General features: G+C 46.9%; 1 long non-coding RNA gene across 1 annotated transcript in view; it reads left to right on the forward strand.

The window, feature by feature from the left end:
• LOC142248915 (uncharacterized) overlaps positions 1 to 27,613 on the forward strand; it is a 198,391-nt gene extending 170,778 nt beyond the window's left edge. The window contains exon 3 of the long non-coding RNA XR_012724959.1: positions 27,161 to 27,613. This is a non-coding gene — a long non-coding RNA (uncharacterized LOC142248915). The remainder of the gene's footprint in view (positions 1 to 27,160) is intronic.
• The last annotated feature ends 231 nt before the right edge of the window (positions 27,614 to 27,844 follow it).

A 27,844-nucleotide genomic window follows, 5' to 3' on the forward strand; every position in this document is an offset into this window, starting at 1 on the left:
GAGGGAGGCTGATGCTGAGGGAGGAGGGAGGCTGATGCTGGGGGAGGCTGGGAGGAGGAAGGCTGATGCTGGGGGAGGCTGGGAGGAGGGAGGCTGATGCTGGGGGAGGAGGGAGGCTGAGGGAGGCTGGGAGGAGGGAGGCTGAGGCTGGGGGAGGCTGGGAGGAGAGAGGCTGATGCTGGGGGAGGCTGGGAGGGGGAAGGTGAGGCTTGGAGGAGGGAGGCTGATGCTGAGGGAGGCTGGGAGGAGGAAGGCTGATGCTTGGGGAGGCTGGGAGGGGGAGGGGGAGGCTTGGAGGAGGGAGGCTGATGAGGAGGGAGGCTGATGAGGAGGGAGGCTGATGAGGAGGGAGGCTGATGAGGAGGGAGGCTGATGAGGAGGGAGGCTGATCAGGAGGGAGGCTGATCAGGAGGGAGGCTGATGAGAAGGGAGGCTGATGAGAAGGGAGGCTGATGCTGGGGGAGGCTGGGAGAAGGGAGGCTGATGCTGGGGGAGGCTGGGAGGAGGGAGGCTGATGCTGGGGGAGGCTGGGAGGAGGGAGGCTGATGCTGGGGGAGGCTGGGAGGAGGGAGGCTGATGCTGGGGGAGGCTGGGAGGAGGGAGGCTGATGCTGTGGGAGGCTGGGAGGAGAGAGGCTGATGCTGTGGGAGGCTGGGAGGAGAGAGGCTGATGCTGGGAGAGGAGGGAGTCTGATGCTGGGGGAGGCTGGGAGGAGGGAGGCTGATGCTGGGGGAGGCTGGGAGGAGGGAGGCTGATGCTGTGGGAGGCTGGGAGGAGAGAGGCTGATGCTGGGGGAGGCTGGGAGGCGAGAGGCTGATGCTGGGGGAGGCGAGAGGCTGATGCTGGGGGAGGCTGGGAGGAGAGAGGCTGATGCTGGGGGAGGCGAGAGGCTGATGCTGGGGGAGGCTGGGAGGAGAGAGGCTGATGCTGGGGGAGGCGAGAGGCTGATGCTGGGGGAGGCTGGGAGGAGAGAGGCTGATGCTGGGGGAGGCTGGGAGGAGGGAGGCTGATGCTGGGGGAGGCTGGGAGGAGGGAGGCTGATGCTGGGGGAGGCTGGGAGGAGGGAGGCTGATGCTGTGGGAGGCTGGGAGGAGGGAGGCTGATGCTGTGGGAGGCTGGGAGGAGAGAGGCTGATGCTGTGGGAGGCTGGGAGGAGAGAGGCTGATGCTGTGGGAGGCTGGGAGGAGAGAGGCTGATGCTGGGAGAGGAGGGAGGCTGATGCTGGGGGAGGCTGGGAGGAGGGAGGCTGATGCTGGGGGAGGCTGGGAGGAGGGAGGCTGATGCTGTGGGAGGCTGGGAGGAGAGAGGCTGATGCTGGGGGAGGCTCATGCTGGGGGAGGCTGGGAGGAGAGGCTGATGCTGGAGGAGGCTCATGCTGGGGGAGGCTGGGAGGAGAGAGGCTGATGCTGGGGTAAGCTGGGAGCAGGGAGGCTGATGCTGAGGGAGGCTGGGGGGAGAGAGGCTGAGGCTGGGGGGAGAGAGGCTGATGCTGGGGGAGAGGCTGCTGCTGGAGGCGGGGGGAGAGAGGCTGCTGCTGGGGGAATGGGAGAGAGGGGCCAATGCTAGAGACAGAGGACAAGGGTTGAGGGATAGAGCAATGACAATATCGATTGGGGGGGGAGTGTAAGGACTCAGAATAAGAGGGGGGCAGCATTGGGAGCTCATTATGGAGAATGGGCAGCATGTGTGGGCTCAGTATGGAGTGGAACAATGTAGGGGGAGTCAATATCAAGAGTGGGGTAGTGTGTGTGTGTGTGTGTGTGTGTATGTGTGTGTGGGTCTCAGCATAAGCGCTAGTGTGGTGGTCTTAGTATGATGAGTGGGCAGCATGGAGGTGTCATTATGGAAAAGAGGAAGGCACCATTAGGAGCTCATGGAGAGGGGCAGCATGCACGGGACACTGAGGAGGGGGCAGCATGCATGGGACACTGTGAGGAGGGGGCAGCATGCATGGGACACTGTGAGGAGGGAGCAGCATGCACGGGACACTGTGAGGAGGGGGCAGCATGCACGGGACACTGTGAGGAGGGGGCAGCATGCATGGGACACTGAGGAGGGGGCAGCATGCACGGGACACTGTGAGGAGGGGGCAGCATGCATGGGACACTGTGAGGAGGGGGCAGCATGCACGGGACACTGTGAGGAGGGGGCAGCATGCACGGGACACTGTGAGGAGGGGGCAGCATGCATGGGACATTGTGAGGAGGGAGCAGCATGCACGGGACACTGAGGAGGGGGCAGCATGCATGGGACACTGAGGAGGGGGCAGCATGCATGGGACATTGTGAGGAGGGGGCAGCATGCATGGGACATTGTGAGGAGGGGGCACATGCATGGGACACTGTGAGGAGGGGGCAGCATGCATGGGACACTGTGAGGAGGGGGCAGCATGCATGGGACACTGTGAGGAGGGGGCAGCATGCATGGGACATTGTGAGGAGGGGGCAGCATGCATGGGACACTGTGAGGAGGGGGCAGCACGCATGGACATTGTGAGGAGGGGGCAGCATGCATGGGACAGTGTGAGGAGGGGGCAGCATGCATGGGACATTGTGAGGAGGGGGCAGCATGCATGGGACACTGTGAGGAGGGGGCAGCATGCATGGGACACTGTGAGGAGGGGGCAGCAGGCATGGGACATTGTGAGGAGGGGGCAGCATGCATGGGACATTGTGAGGAGGGGGCAGCATGCATGGGACACTGTGAGGAGGGGGCAGCACGCATGGACATTGTGAGGAGGGGGCAGCATGCATGGGACAGTGTGAGGAGGGGGCAGCATGCATGGGACATTGTGAGGAGGGGGCAGCATGCATGGGACATTGTGAGGAGGGGGCAGCATGCATGGGACACTGTGAGGAGGGGGCAGCACGCATGGACATTGTGAGGAGGGGGCAGCATGCATGGGACAGTGTGAGGAGGGGGCAGCATGCATGGGACATTGTGAGGAGGGGGCAGCATGCATGGGACATTGTGAGGAGGGGGCAGCATGCATGGGACACTGTGAGGAGGGGGCAGCATGCATGGGACACTGTGAGGAGGGGGCAGCATGCATGGGACACTGTGAGGAGGGGGCAGCATGCATGGGACATTGTGAGGAGGGGGCAGCATGCATGGGACATTGTGAGGAGGGGGCAGCATGCATGGGACATTGTGAGGAGGGGGCAGCATGATGTGAGGTCCATGTGCAGATCATATTTCATAATTGAGGAAGGTGTGGTGGGTATAATTTATAAGGGAGGGCAGTGTGGTGTTTATTAGGGGCAGCGTGACAGTCACAGTATATAAGTGGGGATGGTGTGGTGGAAATATTTTATACTCATGCTATGTTTTGATGTGCCCGTGGTGATCCCCATTGGGGGGGGGGGGGGGTTAGTGCCCTTCGTTTCTCATTGATACTTTTTAGGCTATGTGCGCACGTTGCGCAAATACATGCAGTTACGCTGCGCTTTGTAGCGCAGCGTAACTGCATGCGTCCTGCGTCCCCTGCACAGTCTATGGAGATTGTGCAGGGGCCGTGCGCACATGGCGCTTTAGAGCGCAGCGCTTCGGCTACTGCCGAAGCGCTGCGTAAAAAGAAGTGACATGTCACTTCTTTCCTGCGCTTTGCCGGCAGCTCCTGCTCTGTCTATGGCAGGAGCTGCAGGCAGAGCGCATGGAATCGGCGCTCACTACGGACATTTTCTGCAGCGATTAGAAGCGCACATGTGCTCTTCAGATCGCTGCAGAAATTTCTGCAGTGAACTGTACGCAACGTGCGCACATAGCCTTAAAGTGTTTTACAGAGTAGATCTGCCTTAAACAGATGTCGTGTGCGAAAACTCAGTTTTACGTTGTCAATAAGGGGCGCGACCACTTAAAGTGCCTAGGGCAGCACGAAGGCAAAATACAGCCCTGCCTATGGGTGGAGATAAGGGGGGGGAGAATGAATAATAAAATACTGATAGGGGTGTGTTATAAGACGCCGAATATTATGGAAGAGGTAGAGAATCTCCTCATAAAGCAAATTGATAAAGCAGCGAGTCTCGGAGAGGTAATTATTATGGGGGACTTTAACTATCCTGATATAAATTGGGGAACAGAAACTTGCAGTTCCAGCAAAGGAAATAGATTTTTGATAACAATGAAAGATAATTACCTTTCACAAATGGTACAGGACCTCACAAGAGGGGGAGCACTACTAGACCTTGTACTAACCAATAGGCCAGACCGCATATCAAATATACAAGTTGGGGGTTACTTGGGGAATAGTGATCACAAAATAATAAGTTTTCATGTATTCTTTAGTAAGATGTCTAGTAGAGGGGCTACAAGGACACTAAACTTCAGGAAAGCAAATTTTAAACGGTTGAGAGATGATCTTAGTGCAATAAACTGGGATGATGTACTAAGTAATAAAAGTACACAAAGCAAATGGGAGACTTTTATGAGCATCCTGAATAGGGCTTGTGCAGAAAATATACCCTATGGGAACAAACATGCTAGAAATAGGAGGAAACCCCTATGGCTAAATAGAGCTGTAAGGGAAGCAATAAAAGAAAAACAGAAAGCCTTAAAAGAATTAAAGAGGGTAGGTAGTGATGAGGCATTATATAATTATAGAAAATTAAATAAAATATGTAAAAAGCAAATTAAGTTAGCTAAGTTTGAGACAGAGAGACTCATTGCGAGAGAAAGTAAAAATAATCCTAAAATATTCTTTAACGACCTAAACAGTAAAAAACTGAAAAGCGATAGTCTTGGCCCCCTTAAAAATAGTCTTGGTGAAATGGTGGAAGGGGATGAGGGTAAAGCCAACCTGCTGAATGACTTTTTTTCTACGGTTTTTATACAAGAAAATGCCATGGCAGATGACATGACCAGTGATACCATAAATTCACCCTTGAATATTACCTGCTTAACCCAGCAAGAAGTACGCCGCCGCCTCGAAATCACTAAGGTTGACAAATCTCCGGGCCGGATGGCATACACCCCAGAGTACTACAGGAATTGAGTTCTGTGATAGATAGACCATTATTTTTAATATTCTCAGATTCCTTAATAACAGGGTCGGTACCGCAGGACTGGCGCATAGCAAATGTGGTGCCAATATTCAAAAAGGGGACAAAAACTGAGCCGGGAAATTATAGGCCGGTAAGTTTAACCTCTACGGTTGGTAAAATCCTTGAGGGTTTCTTGAGAGATGCTATACTGGAGTATCTCAAGAAAAATAACCTTATGACAGAGTATCAACATGGGTTTATGAGGGATCGATCCTGTCAAACTAATTTGATCAGCTTCTATGAAGAGGTAAGTTCAAGCCTGGACCAGGGAAATGCAGTGGATGTTGTGTATATGGACTTTTCAAAAGCTTTTGATACGGTGCCACACAAAAGGTTGGTACATAAAATGAGAATAATGGGGATAGGGGAAAATATGTGTAACTGGGTTAAAAACTAGCTCAGTGATAGGAAACAAAGGGTGGTTATTAATGGTACGTACTCGGACTGGGTCTCAGTTCATAGTGGGGTACCACAGGGGTCAGTATTGGGCCCGCTTCTTTTCAACATATTTATAAATGACCTTGTTGGGGGCATGCGGAGTAGAATTTCAATATTTGCAGATGATACTAAACTCTGCAGGGTAATCAATACAGAGGAGGATAATTTTATATTACAGGGATATTTCTGTAAATTGGAGGATTGGGCTGAGAAGTGGCAATTGAAGTTTAATGTAGATAAATGTAAGGTCATGCACTTGGGTAGAGGAAATACAATTTATAATTATGTACTTAATTGTAGAACACTGGGTAAAACAGACACAGAAAAAGACTTGGGTGTATGGGTGGATGGTAAACTTCACTTTAGTGGACAGTGTCAGGCAACTGCTGCCAGGGCTAATAAAATAATGGGATGTATTAAAAGAGGTATAAGTGTTCATGAAAAAAATATAGTTCTACCCCTGTACAAGTCACTAGTGCGACCGCACTTAGACTACTGTGTACAATTCTGGTCACCGATATATAAGAAGGACATAGCTGAACTGGAGAGGGTGCAGAGAAGAGCGACCAAGATTATTAGAGGAATGGGGGGGCTGCAATACCAAGACAGGTTATTAAACTTGGGGTTATTTAGTTTGGAAAAACGAAGGCTTAGGGGGGATCTAATCACAATGTATAAATATATGAGGGGACAGTACAGAGACCTTTCCAAAGATCTTTTTACACCTAGGCCTTTGACTGGAACATGGGGGCATCCGCTACGTCTTGAGGAAAGAAGGTTTAATCATAATCACAGACGAGGATTCTTTACTGTACGAGCAGTGAGACTATGGAACTCTCTGCCGCATGATGTTGTAATGAGTGATTCACTACTAACATTTAAGCAGAGCCTGGATGCCTTTCTTGAAAAATTTAATATTACCAGTTATGTATATTAGATTTTATGACAGGGTATTGATCCAGGGAACTAGTCTGATTGCCGGATGTGGAGTCAGGAAGGAAATTTTTTCCCCATTGGAACTTGTTTGCCACATTGGGGTTTTTTTGCCCTCCTCTGGATCAACATGTTAGGCTACGGGTTGAACTAGATGGACTTAGAGTCTCCCTTCAACCTTAAAAACTATGATACTATGATATAAAATATACATATAAAGCATCATATAAATCATACATTGGATGATTTTTAAATAATTCATTTGCATTTTATTGCATGAAATAAGTATTTGATCACCTACCAACCAACAAGAATTCTGTCTCTCACAGACCTCTTATTTTTTCTTTAAGAATCCCTCCTACTTTGCACTCATTACCTGTATTAACTGCACCTTTTTGAACTTGTTACCTTTATAAAAGACACTTGTCCACAAACAATCAATCACACTCTAACCTCTCCACCATGGCCAAAACCAAAGAGCTGTCTAAGGACATGACTAACTAAATTGTAAACCTGCACAAGACTGGGATGGGCTACAGGACAATAGGCAAGCAGCTTGGTGAGAAGGCAACAACTGTTGGTGCAATTATTAGAAAATGGAAGAAACACAAGATGACTGTCACTCTTACTTGGTCTGGTGCTCCATGCAAGATCTCACATCGTGGAGTTAAGGGGGCTTTACACGCTACGACATCGCTAATGCGAACTCGTTGGGGTCACGGAATTGGTGACGCACATCCGGCCGCATTAGCGATGCCATTGCGTGTGACACCTATGAGCGATTTTGCATCGTTGCAAAAACTTGCAAAATCGCTCATCGGTGACATGGGGGTCCATTCTCAAAAATCGTTACTGCAGCAGTAACGAGGTTGTTCCTCGTTCCTGCGGCAGCACACATCGCTCCGTGTGACACTGCAGGAACGAGGAACCTCTCCTTACCTGCCTCCCGACCGCTATGCGGAAGGAAGGAGGTGGGCGGGATGTTACGTCCCGCTCAGCTCCGCCCATCCGTTGCTATTGGGCGGCCGCTCAGTGACGTCGCTGTGACGCCGCACGGACCGCCCCCTTAGAAAGGAGGCGGTTCGCCGGTCACAGCAACGTCGCCGGGCAGGTAAGTATGTGTGACAGGTCTGGGCGATGTTGTGCGGCACGGGCAGCGATTTGCCCGTGTCGCGCAACAGATGGGGGCGGGTACTCACACTAGCGATATCGGGACCGATATCGCAGTGTGTAAAGCCCGCTTTAGGATGATTCTGAGAAATTCAGGAATCAGCCCAGAACTACACAGGAGGACCTGGTCAATGACCTGAAGAGAGCTGGGATCACAATCTCAAAGATCGCTGTTAGTAATATACTACGCTGTCATGGATTAAAATCTTGCAGAGCACACACGGTCCCCCTGCTCACACCAACACATGTCCAGACCTGTTTGAAGTTCACCAGTGACCATCTGAATGACCCAGAGAAGGTCATGTGGTCATATGAGACTGAATTAAAACTTTTTGGCATCAACTCCACTCACCATGTTTGGTGGAGGAAGAAGAAGAATGAGAACAACCCCAGAACACTGTCCCCTGGAGCATGGGGATGGAAACATCATAATTTCAGAGCGCTTTTCTGCAAAGGGGACAGGATGACTGCACTATATTGAAGGGAGGATGGATGGGGTCATGTATTGCGAGATTTTAGCCTTCAACCTCCTTTCCTCAGTAAGAGCATTGATGATGGGTCGTGGCTGGGTCTTACAGCATGACAATGACCCAAAACACACAGCCAGGGCAACTAAGGAGCGGCACGTAAGAAGCATTTCAAGGTGCTGAAGTGGCCTACCCAGTCTACAGACCTGAACCCAATAGAAAATCTTTGGAGGGGGCTAAAACTTAATGTTGTCAAGAGACAGCCCAGAAAATTGAAAGATCTGGAGAAGATCTGTATGGAGGAGTCTGCAAAACCCCTGCTGCAGTGTGTGCAAACTTGGTCAAGAACTACAGGAAACATCTGACCTCTGTATTTGCAGACAAAGGTTTCTGTACCAAATATTAAGTTTTGTTTTTCTATTGTATCAAATACTAATTTCATGCAATAAAATACAAACTAATTATTTAAAAATCATACAATGTGATTTTGAGGTTTTTTTGTTTGTTTTTATTCTGGCCATCTCAGCTGAAGTTACCTGCAATAAAAATTACAGACCTCTCCATTCATTCTAGTTAGGAAAACTTGCAAAATCGGCAGTGTATCACATACTTCTTTTCCCCACTGCATGTGTGTATGTGCTCAGTGTATACATGCTATGTGTGTACATACAGGTGTTTGTAACATACAGTATTTGTGTCCATTTATGTATTCCAGATGCAAAGATAAAAGTTCATAGGTGTAAACACGTCAGCAGTCACCCAATGAGCAAGCAAAATGCTTCTTATTCATCGGGTGATTGGATTGTTTATGGTGCAACAAAAATCATTGTTCTCAGCAGCTCATCGCCCGATGCAAACTGCAGAAGTGCTGCCGATAACAGGATACTCTGAGGACAGATTGATCTACTAGTGATCGCTCTGTGCCCATCATTCTTCAGCAGTCTGTGTAAAGATGTCGGTAAACAAGCGCCGAATGGTCTGAACTCAGTGCATATAAATGCAACCTAAAAGCTTTAGTTTGGTGGTGCAATATATTAGCAGTTGGTGAACTACTTTCAACTTTTGCACAGGGCCCCACTTTGTATAAAATTGGAATTGGCCCTTGTGCTAGGTATTTTAATGTTCTATACCAGAGGAAATGTGAAATCCTAAAACTACATCACTGACTAGTTCTCTAAAGCAGTTCTCATGAGAAAGAGCAAAAATGTGGAGGGGAAATTATTCTCTCTCCACCTTGACTAAAATCATCATCCTTCCCCCTGCATTCCTGCCCACAAAAGCCAAAACTACTGCTTGGCCCCTCTGGCATGGACAAAGGGTAAAGTGTGATATTATATGCAAATTCTGAGGAAATACTTATGATTTTTAAGATGCACTGAGCAGCATTCACACTCTCCGGCATTGCTGCAGGCTGGATATCTATGAGCTGTCATAACATGCCTGTAATATGATGACACGTCAAGCGTCAGCCTGGCAGCCAATATTTCCATTTATATAGACACATCTGGCAGGAGCTGTGTTCACTGTTTTCAACCAGGTCTGATCACAAGATATTTGTGAGGAAACCTTTGTATTTGGAAGAAATCAAAACTTTCAGCAATACCCACATAAATAAAGATTTTATGGGATCAGTGGTGCGAGCTTGTAGATCCAGGAGGAGTAGAGAAGACTGTACAGGTGATGATCACACAGACGAATATATCATATTCATAGAAAATGGATCGCCACCTCTGCAATCACTGTCATTATTATATTAGGGAATCGCCTGATTAGCAATTCCATATTGTCCCATTATAGGCTGAATTACAAGAGATGGTGATGTGATAATCCGCAGGACAGGAAGGATGTCAACTACATCTTTGTATGTGTTTAGATATGGCTATGTGCCCACGGGACTCTGCACCCACAGATATATCTGCAGGTATGTCCGCAGGTTTCCCGCAGCTGATCCCCGGAATCCGCAGCTATACATAGCTGCGGGATTCCAGCAAAATATCTGCGGTAAACCTGCGGACATTCATGCGACTTACAGTTAGGTCCAGAAATCTTTGGACAGTGACACAATTTTCGCGAGTTGGGCTCTGCATGCCACCACATTGGATTTGAAATGAAACCTCTACAACAGAATTCAAGTGCAGATTGTAACGTTTAATTTGAAGGTTTGAACAAAAATATCTGATAGAAATTGTAGGAATTGTACACATTTCTTTACAAACACTCCACATTTTAGGAGGTCAAAAGTAATTGGACAAATAAACCAAACCCAAAAAAAAAATTTTTATTTTCAATATTTTGTAGCGAATCCTTTGGAGGCAATCACTGCCTTAAGTCTGGAACCCATGGACATCACCAAACGCTGGGTTTCCTCCTTCTTAATGCTTTGCCAGGCCTTTACAGCCGCAGCCTTCAGGTCTTGCTTGTTTGTGGGTCTTTCCGTCTTAAGTCTGAATTTGAGCAAGTGAAATGCATGCTCAATTTGGTTAAGATCTGGTGATTGACTTGGCCATTGCAGAATGTTCCACTTTTCTGCACTCATGAACTCCTGGGTAGCTTTGGCTGTATGCTTGGGGTCATTGTCCATCTGTACTATGAAGCGCCGTCCGATCAACTTTGCGGCATTTGGCTGAATCTGGGCTGAAAGTATATCCCGGTACACTTCAGAATTCATCCGGCTACTCTTGTCTGCTGTTATGTCATCAATAAACATAAGTGACCCAGTGCCATTGAAAGCCATGCATGCCCATGCCATCACGTTGCCTCCTCCATGTTTTACAGAGGATGTGGTGTGCCTTGGATCATGTGCCGTTCCCTTTCTTCTCCAAACTTTTTTCTTCCCATCATTCTGGTACAGGTTGATCTTGGTATCATCTGTCCATAGAATACTTTTCCAGAACTGAGCTGGCTTCATGAGGTGTTTTTCAGCAAATTTAGCTCTGGCCTGTCTATTTTTGGAATTGATGAATGGTTTGCATCTAGATGTGAACCCTTTGTATTTACTTTCATGGAGTCTTCTCTTTACTGTTGACTTAGAGACAGATACACCTACTTCACTGAGAGTGTTCTGGACTTCAGTTGATGTTGTGAACGGGTTCTTCTTCACCAAAGAAAGTATGCGGCGATCATCCACCACTGTTGTCATCCGTGGACGCCCAGGCCTTTTTGAGTTCCCAAGCTCACCAGTCAATTCCTTTTTTCTCAGAATGTACCCGACTGTTGATTTTGCTACTCCAAGCATGTCTGCTATCTCTCTGATGTATTTTTTCTTTTTTTTCAGCCTCAGGATGTTCTGCTTCACCTCAATTGAGAGTTCCTTAGACCGCATGTTGTCTGGTCACAGCAACAGCTTCCAAATGCAAAACCACACACCTGTAATCAACCCCAGACCTTTTAACTACTTCATTGATTACAGGTTAACGAGGGAGACGCCTTCAGAGTTAATTGCAGCCCTTAGAGTCCCTTGTCCAATTACTTTTGGTCCCTTGAAAAAGAGGAGGCTATGCATTACAGAGCTATGATTCCTAAATGTGAGACTGTGACCGGGGTTATCTATGACGGCCGGTATGTCTCGCCTCGGTTGTGCTCACTCCATGATAGAAAGTGAATCCACTCTAGGGTTAATGCTGTTTCCCTACAGGCTGAAGGAAGGGTTAAATGGAAACAGGAACAAGGGCAGGTGTGCCGAGTGTGAGGGAGTGAACACAACTCCCTGAGCTCTCTGCTGGAGAGGCACATGTATATTGTTGTGGACTTTTGTTTGGACATTAAAGCCGTGTGCTGTGAACCTTAATGCCTGGATCCCGTGTCTTCTGCTGCGCAGCCGACCGTGCTACCTCACATATGGTGGAGAATGCGGGCATACCAGCCGGTGAGGTGTAGCATCCATCCCTGGTGACCCGGTAGCACATGTCCTGGATTCGAGCGGCTATACTACAGCCCAAACCCGGTGACGCCATGGAGGACATACTACAGCAGCTGGCTCAGGCTAATGCACAGCAACAACAGGCTAATGCACAGCAACAACAGGCTAATGCACAGCTACAAGAGGCCAATGCACAGCAGCAACAGACCAATGCACACCTGCTCCGGGCGTTGGAACGTCAGCAGCAATCCTTGCAAGCGCAGGAAAAAAAGCACCAAGAACAGATGGTTCTCCTGGCCAAGTCGATCCGTGCCGGACCAGCAGCAACAACCCCGGGACCGGGTGACGACGGCAGCGTCCGGAAAGCGGTGAGACAAGCGTTGCAAAAGATGACCCCGGGGGATGATGTGGAAGCGTTCCTGGCGGTGTTTGAGCGGGTGGCCAAGCGGGAAAAGCTGCCGACCCCCCAGTGGGCTGAGGTATTGTCGCCCTATCTGACAGGGGAATCCCAAAAAGCGTATCTGGACCTCTGTACCGAGGACGCCATTGACTATGCGACCCTAAAAGCCGAAATACTGGCTCGGTTGGGGGTGAATACCTATGTACGGGCTCAGCGGGTAAATCAGTGGTTCTATGAGGAAGCCAAACCCGTCCGCTCCCAGGCCTATGACTTGTTGCATCTTGTAAAAAAGTGGTTGCAGCCTGACACTCTGAGCCCGGCGCAAATGGTGGAAAGGGTAGTAGTGGATCGTTTTGTGCGCACTTTACCCGTCACCGTTCAACGGTGGGTAGGACAGGGTGACCCGAGTACCCTGGACCAATTAGTGTCCCTGGTAGAGCGGCATGTGGCTACGCAGGACTTGATACGGGACACTGAGACTTTGCGTACCGCCCGTCGGTCCGGCCCCTCCAAGCCGAGGGCCAAGGACCCACCGCTGACAACGGTGCAGGAGTCCCCTACCGCCCCGTCTGAGGCCGCGGCCGCCATTCCTGAGGTCCGGAAGGTTCTGTACCCTAAACGACAACCCGTCAAGGGGGTTTCCGTCCCCATTAGATGTTGGCGGTGCCAGCGGGTGGGACATATGGAAGCCCAGTGTCCCCTCACCACGGAGCCCATGGATTGTGGGGTTACCCGGCGGGGTTCAATGTATGCTCAGGTGGTGTGTACCGCTGACCTGGTCTCCCCAGAGACGGAGCCCCACTTGTGCCAAATACAGGTGAATGGATGTCCGGTTACAGGATTGTTGGATTCCGGAAGCTTAGTGACCCTTGTGCGATCCACCTTGAGGGCTAAAGTAAAGGCCACAGGACGTACCGTGGGGGTGGTTTGCATACATGGGGACCGCCGAGACTATCCCACGGGGATTGTCACCATCACAGCACCTTGCGGTCAGGTGCAACATGAGGTGGGACTTCTTAACACTCTTCCTTATGACGTGATCCTAGGAAGGGATCTGCCCTATTTTTGGACTTTATGGAGGGGACCCCCTAAGTCCCCTCAGATATTGGTCAGTCCGGGACCTGAGCCCTACAATCCTGAATCCGGGACGCCTGCCGTAGGGGTCACCATGATAGGGACAGAGTGTGAACCCGATAGGTCACCCCTAGAGGTATTGGCAGGAGAGGCTGAGATGGTCGAGCCCATCCCGGAGTTGGAGGCGTCCCCGGATACGTTTGGGACAGCCCAACTCCAGGACCCTACGTTAATACATGCCCGGAGTCGGGTGACAGTAGTTGACGGGGTGGCACAGCTGCCCGGTGCCCAGGTAAGGTACCCCCATTTCGCTCTTAAGCAAGATTTACTCTACCGGGTAGATGAAATACGGGGCGTGGGGGTAGAACAGTTGGTGGTGCCCCAGCCGTATCGCCGGCGGGTCCTCGACTTGGCTCATAAACACCTGATGAGTGGCCACCTAGGGGTCAAGAAAACGCAGGAGCGAATATTGCAAAGGTTCTATTGGCCCGGGGTCTTTGGGGAGGTAAAACGGTTCTGCGAAACCTGCCCGGAGTGTCAGCTTACCGCACCCCTGACCCATTTTCGCAGTCCGTTGGTACCGTTACCCATTATAGAAGTCCCTTTTGAACGGATAGGGATGGATCTGGTGGGGCCCCTCGTAAAGTCCGCTCGAGGGCACCAACACATCCTAGTGATCGTTGACTATGCCACCCGGTATCCCGAGGCGATACCTCTCAGACATACTGCAGCCAAGCTTATAGCTCGGGAGTTGTTTGCGGTGTTCTGCCGGGTGGGGTTGCCCAAGGAGATCCTGACGGATCAGGGGACCCCATTCATGTCTAAAGTGACCAAAGAGCTATGCCGGCTACTCCAGATCAAGCAGTTGCGTACGTCTGTGTATCATCCTCAAACGGACGGTTTAGTGGAACGTTTCAATAAAACCCTGAAAACCATGCTAAAAAGGGTGATTTCAAAAGACGGGAAAGACTGGGATATGATGCTTCCCTATTTGATGTTTGCCATCCGTGAGGTGCCACAGGCATCCACGGGGTTTTCGCCTTTTGAATTGTTATAGGGCGACATCCCCGGGGATTGTTGGACCTGGCAAAGGAAACATGGGAGCAGGAGCCCACCCCCCATAAAAGTGTGATTGAACACATTTTAGGAATGCAGAACCGCATAAGCGTGGTTATGCCAATTGTGAAGGAGCATTTACAGGAGGCTCAGGCCGCGCAAAGCGGCCGCTACAATAGACAAGCCACCGTGCGGACCTTTAAACCCGGGGATCGGGTGTTGGTATTAATCCCCACGGCGGAGAGTAAATTCCTGGCTCAGTGGCAAGGCCCCTACGAGATAAAGGAGAGAGTCGGGGTGGTTAACTATAAAGTATTGCAGCCCGGTAGGCGGAAACCTGAACAAATATACCATGTCAACCTATTAAAACCTTGGCAGGAACGGGAAAGCCTGATGGCTGTTTTTTCCCCATCTCCCTCCTCTTCGGGTCGTTCACCTCCGGCTCCAGCGACCTCCGGAGAGGATGAACCGGAAGTAAGGATTGGAGAAGCCCTCACCAAGACTCAGAGGCGAGAGGCCAGACGGTTGGTTCAGCAGAACCCCGATGTCTTCTCCGAGCTGCCCGGTAGGACCAGTCTGATACGACATGATATTGTCACCGAGCCCCACCTGAAGGTACGCCTGAAGTCATACCGGGTACCGGAGGCTCGACGACAAGCCATATCGGAGGAAGTAAAGACAATGTTACGCCTGGGGGTCATCGAAAAATCCCGAAGTGAATGGGCTAGTCCGATTGTCCTAATACCAAAACCCGATGGCTCCTTAAGGTTCTGCAATGACTTTAGGGGATTGAACGAAATATCCAAGTTCGATCTCTACCCCATGCCCCGGGTGGATGAGCTGATTGATAGGCTGGGACAGGCGCGATATTTTACCACGCTCGACCTGACCAAGGGGTACTGGCAGGTGCCACTGACTGAGTCCGCCAAGGAGAAAACCGCTTTTGTTACGCCAGAGGGTCTCTTCCACTATGTTGTCTTGCCTTTTGGGTTACATGGCGCTCCGGCCACGTTCCAGAGGTTGATGGACTTAGTGCTGGAACCCCACCAGGCGTATGCATCAGCGTACCTTGATGACATCATTATTTACAGCTCCGAGTGGCAGACCCACTTGGAACAGGTACAAGCGGTGGTGGACGCGCTTTGAACAGCCGGATTGACAGCCAATCCCAAGAAATGTGCGTTGGGTCTCACGGAAGCCCGCTACTTGGGCTACGTGATAGGCCAAGGAGTGATTAAGCCCCAAGTTAACAAGGTTGAGGCGATCCAGAAGTGGCCTAGACCCCTGACCACGAAGCAGGTTAGGGCCTTCCTGGGTATCGTGGGGTACTACAGGAGGTTTGTAAAGGATTTTGCGGGACTATCAGCCCCCTTGACGGACCTTCTCAAAGGCAAGAAGTCCGTCATGGTGCGCTGGACTCCGCAGGCCGAGGACTCCTTCCGGGCCCTGAAGGGGGTCCTGTGCGGACAGCCCGTTCTCGTACACCCTGATTTCCAGAAGGAGTTCATAGTACAGACTGACACCTCAGAGGTCGGCCTGGGGGCAGTGTTGTCTCAGGTGGTTCAGGGGGAGGAACACCCTGTCACCTTCTTAAGTAGGAAGCTCACCCCTCCCGAGCGGAATTATAGCGTAGTGGAGAAGGAGTGCCTGGCGATCAAGTGGGCCTTGGAGTCCCTACGCTATTACCTGCTGGGACGGCAGTTTCGCTTGGTGACGGATCACTCTCCACTGGTCTGGATGAGGTCCGCCAAGGAACGGAATGCCCGGGTTACCCGGTGGTTCCTTTCTCTGCAGAACTTCCGGTTTACGGTTGAACATAGGGCCGGTAGGTTGCAGGGCAACGCCGATGCCTTGTCCCGCGGCCCATGTTTGATGGCGGGAGTTCAACCCCGCACGCTTGAACTGAGGGGAGGGGTATGTGAGACTGTGACCGGGGTTATCTATGACGGCCGGTATGTCTCGCCTCGGTTGTGCTCACTCCATGATAGAAAGTGAATCCACTCTAGGGTTAATGCTGTTTCCCTACAGGCTGAAGGAAGGGTTAAATGGAAACAGGAACAAGGGCAGGTGTGCCGAGTGTGAGGGAGTGAACACAACTCCCTGAGCTCTCTGCTGGAGAGGCACATGTATATTGTTGTGGACTTTTGTTTGGACATTAAAGCCGTGTGCTGTGAACCTTAATGCCTGGATCCCGTGTCTTCTGCTGCGCAGCCGACCGTGCTACCTCACATAAACCCTTTCTCCGATTTGGATGTGAAAACTCTCATATTGCAGCTGGGAGTGTGCACTTTCAGCCCATATTATATATATAATTGTATTTCTGAACATGTTTTTGTAAACAGCTAAAATAACAAAACTTGTGTCACTGTCCAAATATTTCTGGACCTAACTGTACATGCGGAAGTCCCAGCCTCTATCTCCGTAGTGAAGGGTCGGGAATTCCGCAGGTATTTCCGCAGGAATAATTGACATACAGTTATGTGCGGCTGCTGGACATCCGCAGCATATTCCGCCGCAGCCGCACATACTGCAGCATGGACACAGACACTCCCCATGTCCCATAGGATAATATGGGGAGTGTCTGTACTTGCTAAAACCTGCGGATTTATCTAGAAAATCCAGATATATCCGCAGGTTGTCCTCGGCAAAATCCGCGGGTACAGAGTCCTGTGGGCACATAGCCTAAAGCCCGCTTTACACACTACAATATACCTTACGATGTGTCGGCGGGGTCACGTCGTAAGTGATGCACATCCGGCTTTGTAAGGTACATTGTAGTGTGTAACAGCTACGTGCGATTGCGAATGAACGGTAAAATGTTCATCGCACGCACGTCGTTCATTACTCATGAATTGAACGTCAGGTTGTTCATCGTACCCGGGGTAGCACACATCGCAGTGTGTGACACCCCGGGAACGATGAACAGATCTTACCTGCGTCCTGCGGCTCCTGGACAGGAATGCGGAAGGAAGGAGGTGGGCGGGATGTTTACGTCCCGCTCATCTCCGCCCCTCCGCTTCTGTTGGCCGGCTGCCGCGTGACGTCGATGTGACGCCGAACATCCCTCCCACTCCAGGAAGTGGACGTTCGCCGCCCACATCGAGGTCGTATGGATGGGTAAGTACGTGTGACGGGGGTTAATCGTTTGTGCGGCACATTCAACAAAATTGAACGTGCCGCACATACGATGGGGGCGGTTACGATCGCATACGATATCGTATGCAGAATCGTAACATGTAAAGCAGGCTTTAGACCTCCGTCACATAAACATTTTATCAGCAATTTAACATTTAGTAAAATTCCACTGACCCTATCAATCTTATATCCACCTGTTTGTCTATCTATATCTTATTTGTCATATATACAGTGCCTTGAAAAAGTATTCATACCCTGTGACTGTTTACATATTTTTTCACATTACACCCAGAAACTTAAATGTATTTTCTTGGAATTTTATGCAATATACCAACACTAAGCAGCAAGTATTTGTAAAGGAAATGTTACACGGTTTTCTAAATATTTAAAAAATATATAAATTTGAAAATTGTGACATGCATTTGTATTTAGCCCCCTCCCCGAGTCAACTTTTTGTATAACTATTTTTTGCTGCTATTACTGCTGCAAGTCTTTCGGGGGATATCTCTTTTGTGTTCAAAATAGCTCTAGCTCAGTGAGATTGGATGCAGAGTCCAAATTCTACTTTAGTCTCATCTAACCAGAGAACTTTCTTCCACATGCTCGCTGGGTCCCCTACATTTCATGTGGAAGAAGGTGCTCTTGTCAGGTGAGCCCAAAGTATAAATTTTGGGCTAAATGCAAAACACTATGTTTAGCAGAAAACCAATACTGCACATCAACGTGAAAATACTATCCCCGCTGTCACACGTGGTGGTGGTGGTAGCATCCTGCTGTGTGGAGGATTTTCTTCAGCATGGGCAGAGAATCTGGTCAGAGTTGATGAGAAGATGGATGGAGGTATATACAGGGCAATCCTCTAGAAAAACCTGTTAGAGGTCACAAAGATTTCAGACTAGGGTGTAGGTTCACTTACCAGCAGGACAACGACCCTAAACATCCTACCAGACATACAATGGATGGTTTAGATCAAACCACGTTCATGTGTGTGATGTGAATGGTCCAGTCACAGTCCAGACTGAAACCTCATTGAGAATCTGATAAGATGTGAAAATGGCTGATCACAGACATCTCCATCCAATCTCACTGAGATAGAGAAGAATGGAAAGCAGAAGGGGGAAAAATATAATCTCTAGATGTGCAAAGCTGGCGAGACATCCACCAAAAGACCTGCAGCGGTAACTGCAGCGTAAAGGTCCTACAATGTATTGACTCAGGGGGCTAAATTCAATTTTCAGATTTATATATTTAAACGAATTCGAAAACCATTAATCATTTCCTTTACACTTCACTAATTCTTGTAGTGTTGTTATATCACATAAAATGTATTTAAGTTTGTGGGTGTAATGTGAAAAACAGTGTATAAGTTCATGGGGTATGAATACTTTTTTAAGGCACTGTATCTGTCTGTCTGTCAAAGCAGCACCAGTTTTCGGGGGAAAGCCTCCAGGCTATGTATCAAATTTCTCCAGACAAATTCAAAGAAAAGGAAAAGATTTTCAGTTCATAATACTGAATTTTTTTGTGATAAAGATTCAGTGTTTTTAACCAAAACTTTGCCACGTTGGCCAATATTCGTCATCACCTGGTTGTCACCTACTGCTGGAGTGCTGCCTTTCCTTTCTTTGGATTTATTTATCTATCATTTGCATATCCTTCTATCCACAATTTATCACATATCTATACTATTGCATATCTATATATGTTATATCTATCAAAACATAAAGAGCACTCCACTATGAAAAAAAGGGTTTCTTCACATCACCTATAACTGAGGAATGTTTCAGCTCTAAACCCATGAGCCCTTCTCTATGTCACATTATTTGTTCACAGTGCAACATTTTCTCTAACAATAGGTTAGTCTTATTTTTTTTTACATGATCAGTTTCAGTCACTGTGGGTTTTTCCCATTTGCCATTACTAGACAAAGTAAATGCGACCTTCACATTTATAGTAAAAATTGTTATCTAGATGTTGTTTCCTCATTCTTAGACAAAATCTGCTTCTAATTCTTGAAAATGCTCCTGCCTGCAGTTCTTTGGCAGGAGTGAGAAAAGGGGCGGGCCACGGACTTTCTTAAATGACTATTGACGTCAATGGCATAGCTGAAATAGTTACTAGCCAACATGAATCTGAGTCTCTGGGGTGTGTGCTTAAAACCTGCAAAAAAAATAAAATAAAACCTACGTGTTTAAAATAAAGCACCTGACAGAAGAAACCGCTAAGCCTTGTGCAGTGTATGGAGCCCTGTGAAATGCTGGACAATAGATAATTAGCTATGGACGATACATAAAGGGCCTGCTGGAAGATGGGTATATGAAAGGACAAAACTAAACAACTCGTATATATCTAAAGGGAGAGAGATATTTCAATTCAGCATCTGATCTAATCAAAAAGTCTAATGGAGGCCACATAAATAGCAAGTTAGGAACTCCCTCTTGTTAGAAAACAAAGTTATAATAGAAGATTCAGGTCTGAAGTTAGTTTTACAGACTTTTTTTTAGGACAAAATGCTGGAAATCTAGTGATCCCAGTTATATCAAGTACCAATATGGTCACACGTTGAAGGAATTTAACACAGATCGCTATGAAATAGATATACAAAAAGATAGATATAGATAAATGTATATAGCTATATGGATATGGATAAGAGATAGGTTATAAATAATTTACATTAAAACCTTCTGAATTATCCAATGCTTCAATGACGATTGTGTGAGTGTACGGAACTGGATATGATACTATAACGAAGTTTCTTACAATATTTGATTCTATTTGTTCGATTTTCTCTTTCTGATCTTTGGTTATTTCAGCTCTTTCTTACAAATATATTTATTCAAACTTTGAGTTATAAGATTCCTTATTAAAAAAAAGGTAACTGTATATACGGTATACACTATATACCTCCTCTGACCTCCCATTCTACATCCTTAGACATTAATATGGCATCGGCTCATCTGCAGGTATAACGGCTCCCGCTCTTTTGGGAAGGATTTCTACAAGATTTTGGGAAAGTTTGCCCCTTCATCCAGAAGAGCATTTGTGACGTGACCCTGATGGGGTGAGATTGGGCGCATAATCTCTGTTCTATAACTTGGTTGAGATTCGGGCCCTGTGCAGCTGGTCATGTTCTTCCCCCCTCCATATCTGTATGGACCTTGTGCACTGATTACAGATATGGGGAACAAAAAAGGGGTTTCCTCAAACTGTTCCCACAAAATGGAAGCTGTAATTGTCTACATATCCAATGTCTTGTTTGTTGAAGCATTAATATTTCTCTTAACTGCAACTACGGGGTCAAGACTTTAAAACAAGCCCATAACATAATTCTTCTTCCACCAAGCTTTCTCCTGGTGTTCACAAAACCCAGACTCGTCCATCAGACACCAGGTAGAGAAGTGTGATCCATCACTGCATAAAACACGTCTTATCCAGAATCCAGTGGTGGTGGCTTTACACCACTCCATCTGATGCACAGCATTGTGCTTGGTGATGTACGTCTGCTGTAGTTGCTCGGCCATGAAGCTGTTGGGAGCAGCATATGTGCTGATGTTACCAGAGGTATGGACTCTGCAGTTATGGAGTCAGCAGAGCAGTGGTGACTTTTTTTCTGCCCTCTGCTCCTCAGCCATGAAAGGAAGACCCTGTAACATTACAGAATGGGGGGCCAAGTTGCTGCGGTTCCTTCCACTTCTCAATAATATCACTCACAGGTGATGAGGAAACATTTAAGAGGAAGAAATTAAAGGAACGAACTTGTTACCCCGGTGGCTCCTATTACAGGACTGCACTGGTATCAGAGAGCGCTGCACCACTGGTCATTATGGCACGTTAGTAAAGGCAGACGACACAGCAGGGGGTCAGAGGTTATACATCTGGGGGGAGGGCGAGTGGCCGGATATTATACGCCAGTGGGAAATTATTATTATTATTTATTATTATAGCGCCATTTTTTCCATGTCGCTTTACAGTAAAAGAGGGTATACATACAACAATCACTAACAATACAAAACAGACTGGTATAGGAGGAGAGAGGACCCTGCCCGCGAGGGAACACAGTCTATAGGGAATGGGTGATGGTACAATAGGTAAGGACAGAGCTGGTTGCGCAGTGGTGTACTGGACTGAGGGTTAATATAGGTTGTAGGCTTGTTGCAAGAGATGGGTCTTGAGGTTCCTCTTGAAGCTTTCCATGGCAGGGGAGAGTCTGATATGCTGAGGTAGAGCGTTCCAGAGTATGGGGGAGGCACGGGAGAAATCTTGTATGCGATTGTGGGAAGAGGAGATAAGAGAGGAGTAGAGAAGGAGATCTTGTGAGGATTTGAGGTTGCGTGCGGGTAGGTACCGGGAGACTAGGTCACAGATGTAAATGGGACTGAATTAAAAAAATCTGAATTTAGTGATTAACACGTGGCCAATACATCTCTGTATATATTGTATGTAAGTGAGGTTTATTTATTACCTGATAAACCAGAACATTTAGACCAATCACTAATCGGGTCCTGACTATTTTCAGATTATTTAACCCAAATATTTTTTTTTATCCTATTATCAGCAGCAGTTAAGGAAGAGCAATAATTCTGTAGATTTTGCTCGTTGTTGGGTTGGCAGCCAGCCATCTTTGCACAGGAAGCAGCACAAGATCGACCTCGTCAGAGCGTTGTCTTCTCTCTTGTTTCTTACCTATTGACTAACACTGTACAAACCTGTCTTGAGTCACCGCAGCAGACTATGTATGCACTTTTCATCCTGTAGCTGGATTAAGTGTTTTATAGTCTGAGTTCTGATTACTCATTGGGGGCCCTTCCTTCTCCAGAGGGGCCATCATGTACATTATCCACTCTCCCCAGTTTATGTATCTGCTTGTTTGTTTTTCATGTTGATTTTTCTTAATGTAACTGCTGTTCAAACGCTAATGGCTGAAGTTATATGGGGAGCACACACCTCAAATGATGATCCACATGGACTTTACAAATGAGTGGTGTCCGAAAAAGACACTAGCCTGTAAATAATTGTCACATGTATTGAGGGTGTTCTGTTCATCAGGAATGAACACACCTAGATTACACCCTGCCAATGTTTATATGCACGTTGGCTTAGATCCCATAGAACAACATTTCCGTATCATCTACCGCAATGAGCACAACTTCCACCATCCAGTTCAGTTTTCGCAGGACTAGAAATGTTCAGTCAAGTAATAAAATAAAATGCAACGTTATATAGATAAAAATGGGATTTCTGCTTTAGCAAATCAACTATATTGCAAATATCATGAAAACTTTAGCAATTTTCTATCATATCTTGTGAATCATTTCTACAATTTCAATATTTTTGCTTGCTGTCATTAAATATGTATTTTTAGCTGTATTTTACCAAAGGGCTCTGATAGCTGTACTTTATTTGTTATAAACCGTGCACAATGAAAATAAATAATGTGTGATAGATGTGGGTCCCTCCACTGGGATCTGCATTTATCTCAAGAGAAGGGCTCCATCGTGCCACTGCCAGTGGAGAGGCGGTAGTGAATGCAAAGCTCTAAAGTCGTTGCCATATGAGCTCCAAAAATTGTCACTTAACTTGCTCCAATGAAGCAAGGTATTTTTGTACCTCCAGTATACTTTAAGACAGGGCTGCACATGGGCAACCACCTCTCCTCTGACTGTGGTATGCAGCGGGACCTATTTTTGAGATAAAAGCAGGTCCCACCACTAGGACACTGTATGCAACTGTACGGTGCCCTTATAGTGGCACAACATTTTCCGTAATAAGGCTGCTGATAGCACATGCTACAATGTTTTTCTCACAGATTCCATAACAATACAAAGGTATAATATGGATCCAAGGAGTAAATGGACGCCATATTACAGAAGGATATAACACAAATTTCTAATATATGGCTGTGTGCATGATTCCTTAAAAGGGCACTACAGCTTGTATACAAGCTTAATAAACCTTATGTAGTTTACCTTGAGAGAATCAGTTCCTAACATTTTTCAAGATCTCCGCATTCTGTCATTAAATGACATGTGTCACTTTATAACAAAAGGATGAAAATCAGTCCAGATCATGTGGTTGTTGTTACAATACTGTTATCAGAGGTTTACATAATACTCTGTATTATTGTAAATACAAGAAGAAACCTTCCCTCAGTCCCTTCCGCATTTCTGCTTCCCCTGAAAACTGTTTCCCATAGCCATCAGGTTCTGTCCTAACATAACCCATTCTCCACAGAAGCTCGGAGGCATGATCCATGCAGTGCGGTGAGGGATAGTATAAAGGATTCTTTAATTAAAAAGATCTTTAATTTCCTCTGTGGTCGGCAGCCACTGAATAAAAGAAGGCCACTTCTTACAGATTGGTTTTGCTTCCTTTTCTTTAGACTTCTCCTTCAAGTTTCAAGAGATGTAACAAAGTTGCCACAAGCTTATGAAGTTTTTGGAAGGTGTCAGACTTGGGGTCTCAAAAGATCTAATTCTGAAGGCAAACCATCTATGCAGAACATTGGCTCTTGAGTCAATTAAGATCTTTGTTTTTACATTAGCCATAAACGTTGGATAGAAATTGGCTGAAAGATCGCTCGACCAACAAGCAATTTCAAAAAAGATTACGATGTTGAAATTTCAGCACCCAATCGTTTTGTTTTCACAGGCGATAGATACCCTGCAGCAAGAGGAGGCTGGCAGAAGATTTATTCTCTCTCCCTGTTGAAAACACATGAACTCTTGAAAATATCAAGCTCTCGTGTATGAGGAGTGAGATATATTGGGAGAGATAGCTAACTGCTGAAAGTCCATTTCATGTTCGTGGCCAACTTAATGCTCACACTTCCTTCGACGAGCTAAATGTGGTTCTGGGGCGGATGAGCATTAAAAGTGCTCTCCACGTTGGGCAATCCCTCTTTGTTAGAAGGGTTTGCTATCGTTTGATCAAAGTCCCGCTGCTATACCCCCCAGCAATATGTGAGAGACGCTGTCAGCAGGCAGCGCCACCACATGGGAAATGAAGCCTTACAATGAAATCAGTGGGCTGACCATGTAAAGTGTCGACTGTTGGGTGCACCAGAAGAATCTATTTCCTGGATTATAAAAAGACAAAACAATCACTGATCTCGGGGAGACCAGCCAGCGAAAACACTGCCGGCAGCCAACGAGGGCGCTCAATACAGTGAAATCCTAGGTGCATTGCCCCCTGGGAAATATGCAAATCATCAAAAAAGTCCGTGGAGCCTCTGTTAGGAGTCTCAACACAGAAACTAGTCAAATATCCCTCCGGGAAGGACCTAGCCAAGAGTGGCTCTTTTTAGGAAACCACCATAACCACCATATGAAATGACCCTTTTAGTCACTATCCAACTCTTTGACAAGTTTAAAGACATGACAAAGGAAATACCAAGGCCAGGTATCCATCCACACACAGCTGTTTCATGGTATTGCCCATCATCAGTGTGGAGTAGGATTCTGGCCAGGTGGGAGCAATGCCTAGTAGACCAACAAGACAAAACAATCACTGATCTCGGGGAGACCAGCCAGAGTAAACACTGCCGGCAGCCAACGAGGGCGCTCAATACAGTGAAATCCTAAGTGCATTGCCCCCCTGGGAAATATGCAAATCAATTGTTTTGTCTTGTTGGTCTACTAGGCATTGCTCCCACCTGGACAGAATCCTACTTCACACTGATGAGGGGCAATACCCCGAAACAGCTGTCTGTGGATGGATACCTGGCCTTGGTATTTCCCTTGTCATATCTTTAAACTTATCAAAGAGTTGGATATTGACTAAAAGGGTCATTTCATATGGTGGTTTCCTAAAAAGAGCCACTCCTTGGCTAGGTTCTTCCCGGAGAGATATCTGGCTAGTTTCTGTGTTGAGACTCCTAACAGAGGCTCCATGGACTTTTTTGATTTGGATTATAATAAAGGATCCTGAATAGTTGATCCCCTTTATTAAAGGGACATTGTTATTTCTGACATTTGTGGCATATTCACGGGTTATATGCCAGAATTGTCTGATACAGGCTGATTCTATCACTGGTTCTCAAAAATGGGGCCCTCTTTGCATAGCTTTGAATGGAAAGGTGTCTGTGCATGGGTGAATTTTATCCGTTTACTTAGCCATAACATTTTGAAGATGAGACTACTCCTTTAAATGTAACCCCATTTTCCATGAAGTCGTATTTCATGATTGGCATTTTCATTACTGTAATTTCACCCACTACTGATTTATATTTTTTTCTAAGTCTTGACCACGTATTCTGAATTTGATCCCTGCTAAGTACTGGGATGGCAAAGATGCCAAAAGACATAATCCTGGGCAGCCCAGTGTATTCCCGAGTCTTCTGTGTCGTCAATACCTCAGGTGTGTACACAGATGTGGGATTGAGGGATGTGAATGTCTGAACGTCGCATCTTCTGTCCATTACCTATGTTACAGACCTCTGCAAGGTTAGGCATTTCTCAAGATGCAGAAAATACCTTTCACACATTCTAATTTATTCCTGGCCAGTGACTCAAATGGTAAAACTTCCAATAAGTGATGCTCTGACATTAAACTGATGCAAGAATGCGTCTACAGTATGTGTGTTCACTACATTTTCTTAGAAAAGAGGAAATTCGCAGCCCCGGTGCCCACCGCAGTGCCTGGCCAAGCAACCACTGACAAATATGAAGGTATGAAGCGGTTCTAAGTCAAGTGTGTGAGGGGTGCACAGAGCACAGCCCAGCTTAACCCCATCAATATTTATGTCTCGGCAGCTGCTATCTCACATCTTAAACATCACATACGTCTGTATTCTCTTGCAGATTTCTTATTCTCCAGCTCTTGGCTCACCAAGAAACAAACCACCATAAATGTTCAGATGTTTGGTGTGCATGAGACATCTTCACCCCAAGAAGCCCAATGACCTCCTCAACACATACATTGCCTGTCCAAAAGATGGCCATCCCACAAACAAAATTAGAGAGGGTCCAAAAACTGAGGCTACACCACTGCTAGTCTGCTGGTAACATATCTAAATTAATATCTACACCTTGATTGGCTTCTAAAGTGGAATATGTTCTAATATTGATGTGGATGGGTGGCACGGTGGCTCAGTGGTTAGCACTGCAGTCTTACAGCGCTGGGGTGCTAGGTTCAAATCCCACCAAGGACAACATCTGCAAGGAGTTTGTATGTTCTCCCTGTGTTTGTGTGGGTTTCCTCCGGGTGCTCCGATTTCCTCCCACACTCCAAAGACATAGAGGTAGGGAATTTAGATTGTGAGCCCCAATGGGGGCAGTGTTACTGATGTATGTAAAGCGCTGTGGAATATGTTAGCGCTATATAAAAAAATAAAGATTTTTTTTTTTTTTTATTTATACAGTCTTCACGTAGTGTCCCGAAAGAACGACAGGGAGTCATACTGTCATAGGAGCTTCTCAGCGAGGTAGCTTCAGGCTGTCATTACATGTCATACACAATTATAAAGGAAATGTAATTTCAGTTTTTCTAGTATTCATAATAATAATAATTATAATAATAATAATATAGAGATGTTGCAAGTGCCAAATTAATGTTTACTGTATCAATTTTTTTGTCTGGCTTTTTTCCAAAGCATTGTGTAGAGATCACTGTGCAATTCGATGAAAACGTCTTGGAGCAAGACCGTTAACGGAAGATGTCGCAGGACCTTATAAGGCTTTTTCCTGTGCCCTCAGTGACAATGTTTATCCAAGAGACCCGTACATCCAGGTCGTTCCTTTCCTGTTTACATCTTCCTCTTATTCTGCACAGTATAAATCTTAGTCACTGCTTGTATCCTCTTATCAATAAGTGACTGAATCAGAAGACGTCTGCTCTCCTTGTGTCACAGCAAAACAACCACCTGTCTGTACAAAGAGGCTCGTTGTCAAAACACAGTGCAACTTCCGTGTCCCCCCGGAGGAGCCACACTTCCTCAAAACTCCTGTAGGCCCACAGGAAGATGTACATTTTGTTTACCCATTCTATCTACATATTTTTACCTATTTAATATGTTTTTTTATCCTTCACTTATATGGTCTGTATTGTAACCAAGGTAAAAATATGGATCACCTTTTTCTAACGTTTTATCTGACATAATTTTATAATTTGTTTACTTAGTATAAAATTAAAAAAAGAAAAAATCATTCTTTGGTCAAATTCTTTTCTGGACCCAAGTTACAATCATTGTTGCTCATTGCTACTACAATAGTTGTAATTCTGCTTTCTTGAATAGGCAAGACGTCTTTTAGGGTATGACCGCACTTTGTGTTTTTAC

Source organism: Anomaloglossus baeobatrachus, chromosome 8, assembly GCF_048569485.1.
Source record: "Anomaloglossus baeobatrachus isolate aAnoBae1 chromosome 8, aAnoBae1.hap1, whole genome shotgun sequence".
In the NCBI taxonomy this organism is placed as follows: domain Eukaryota; kingdom Metazoa; phylum Chordata; class Amphibia; order Anura; family Aromobatidae; genus Anomaloglossus; species Anomaloglossus baeobatrachus.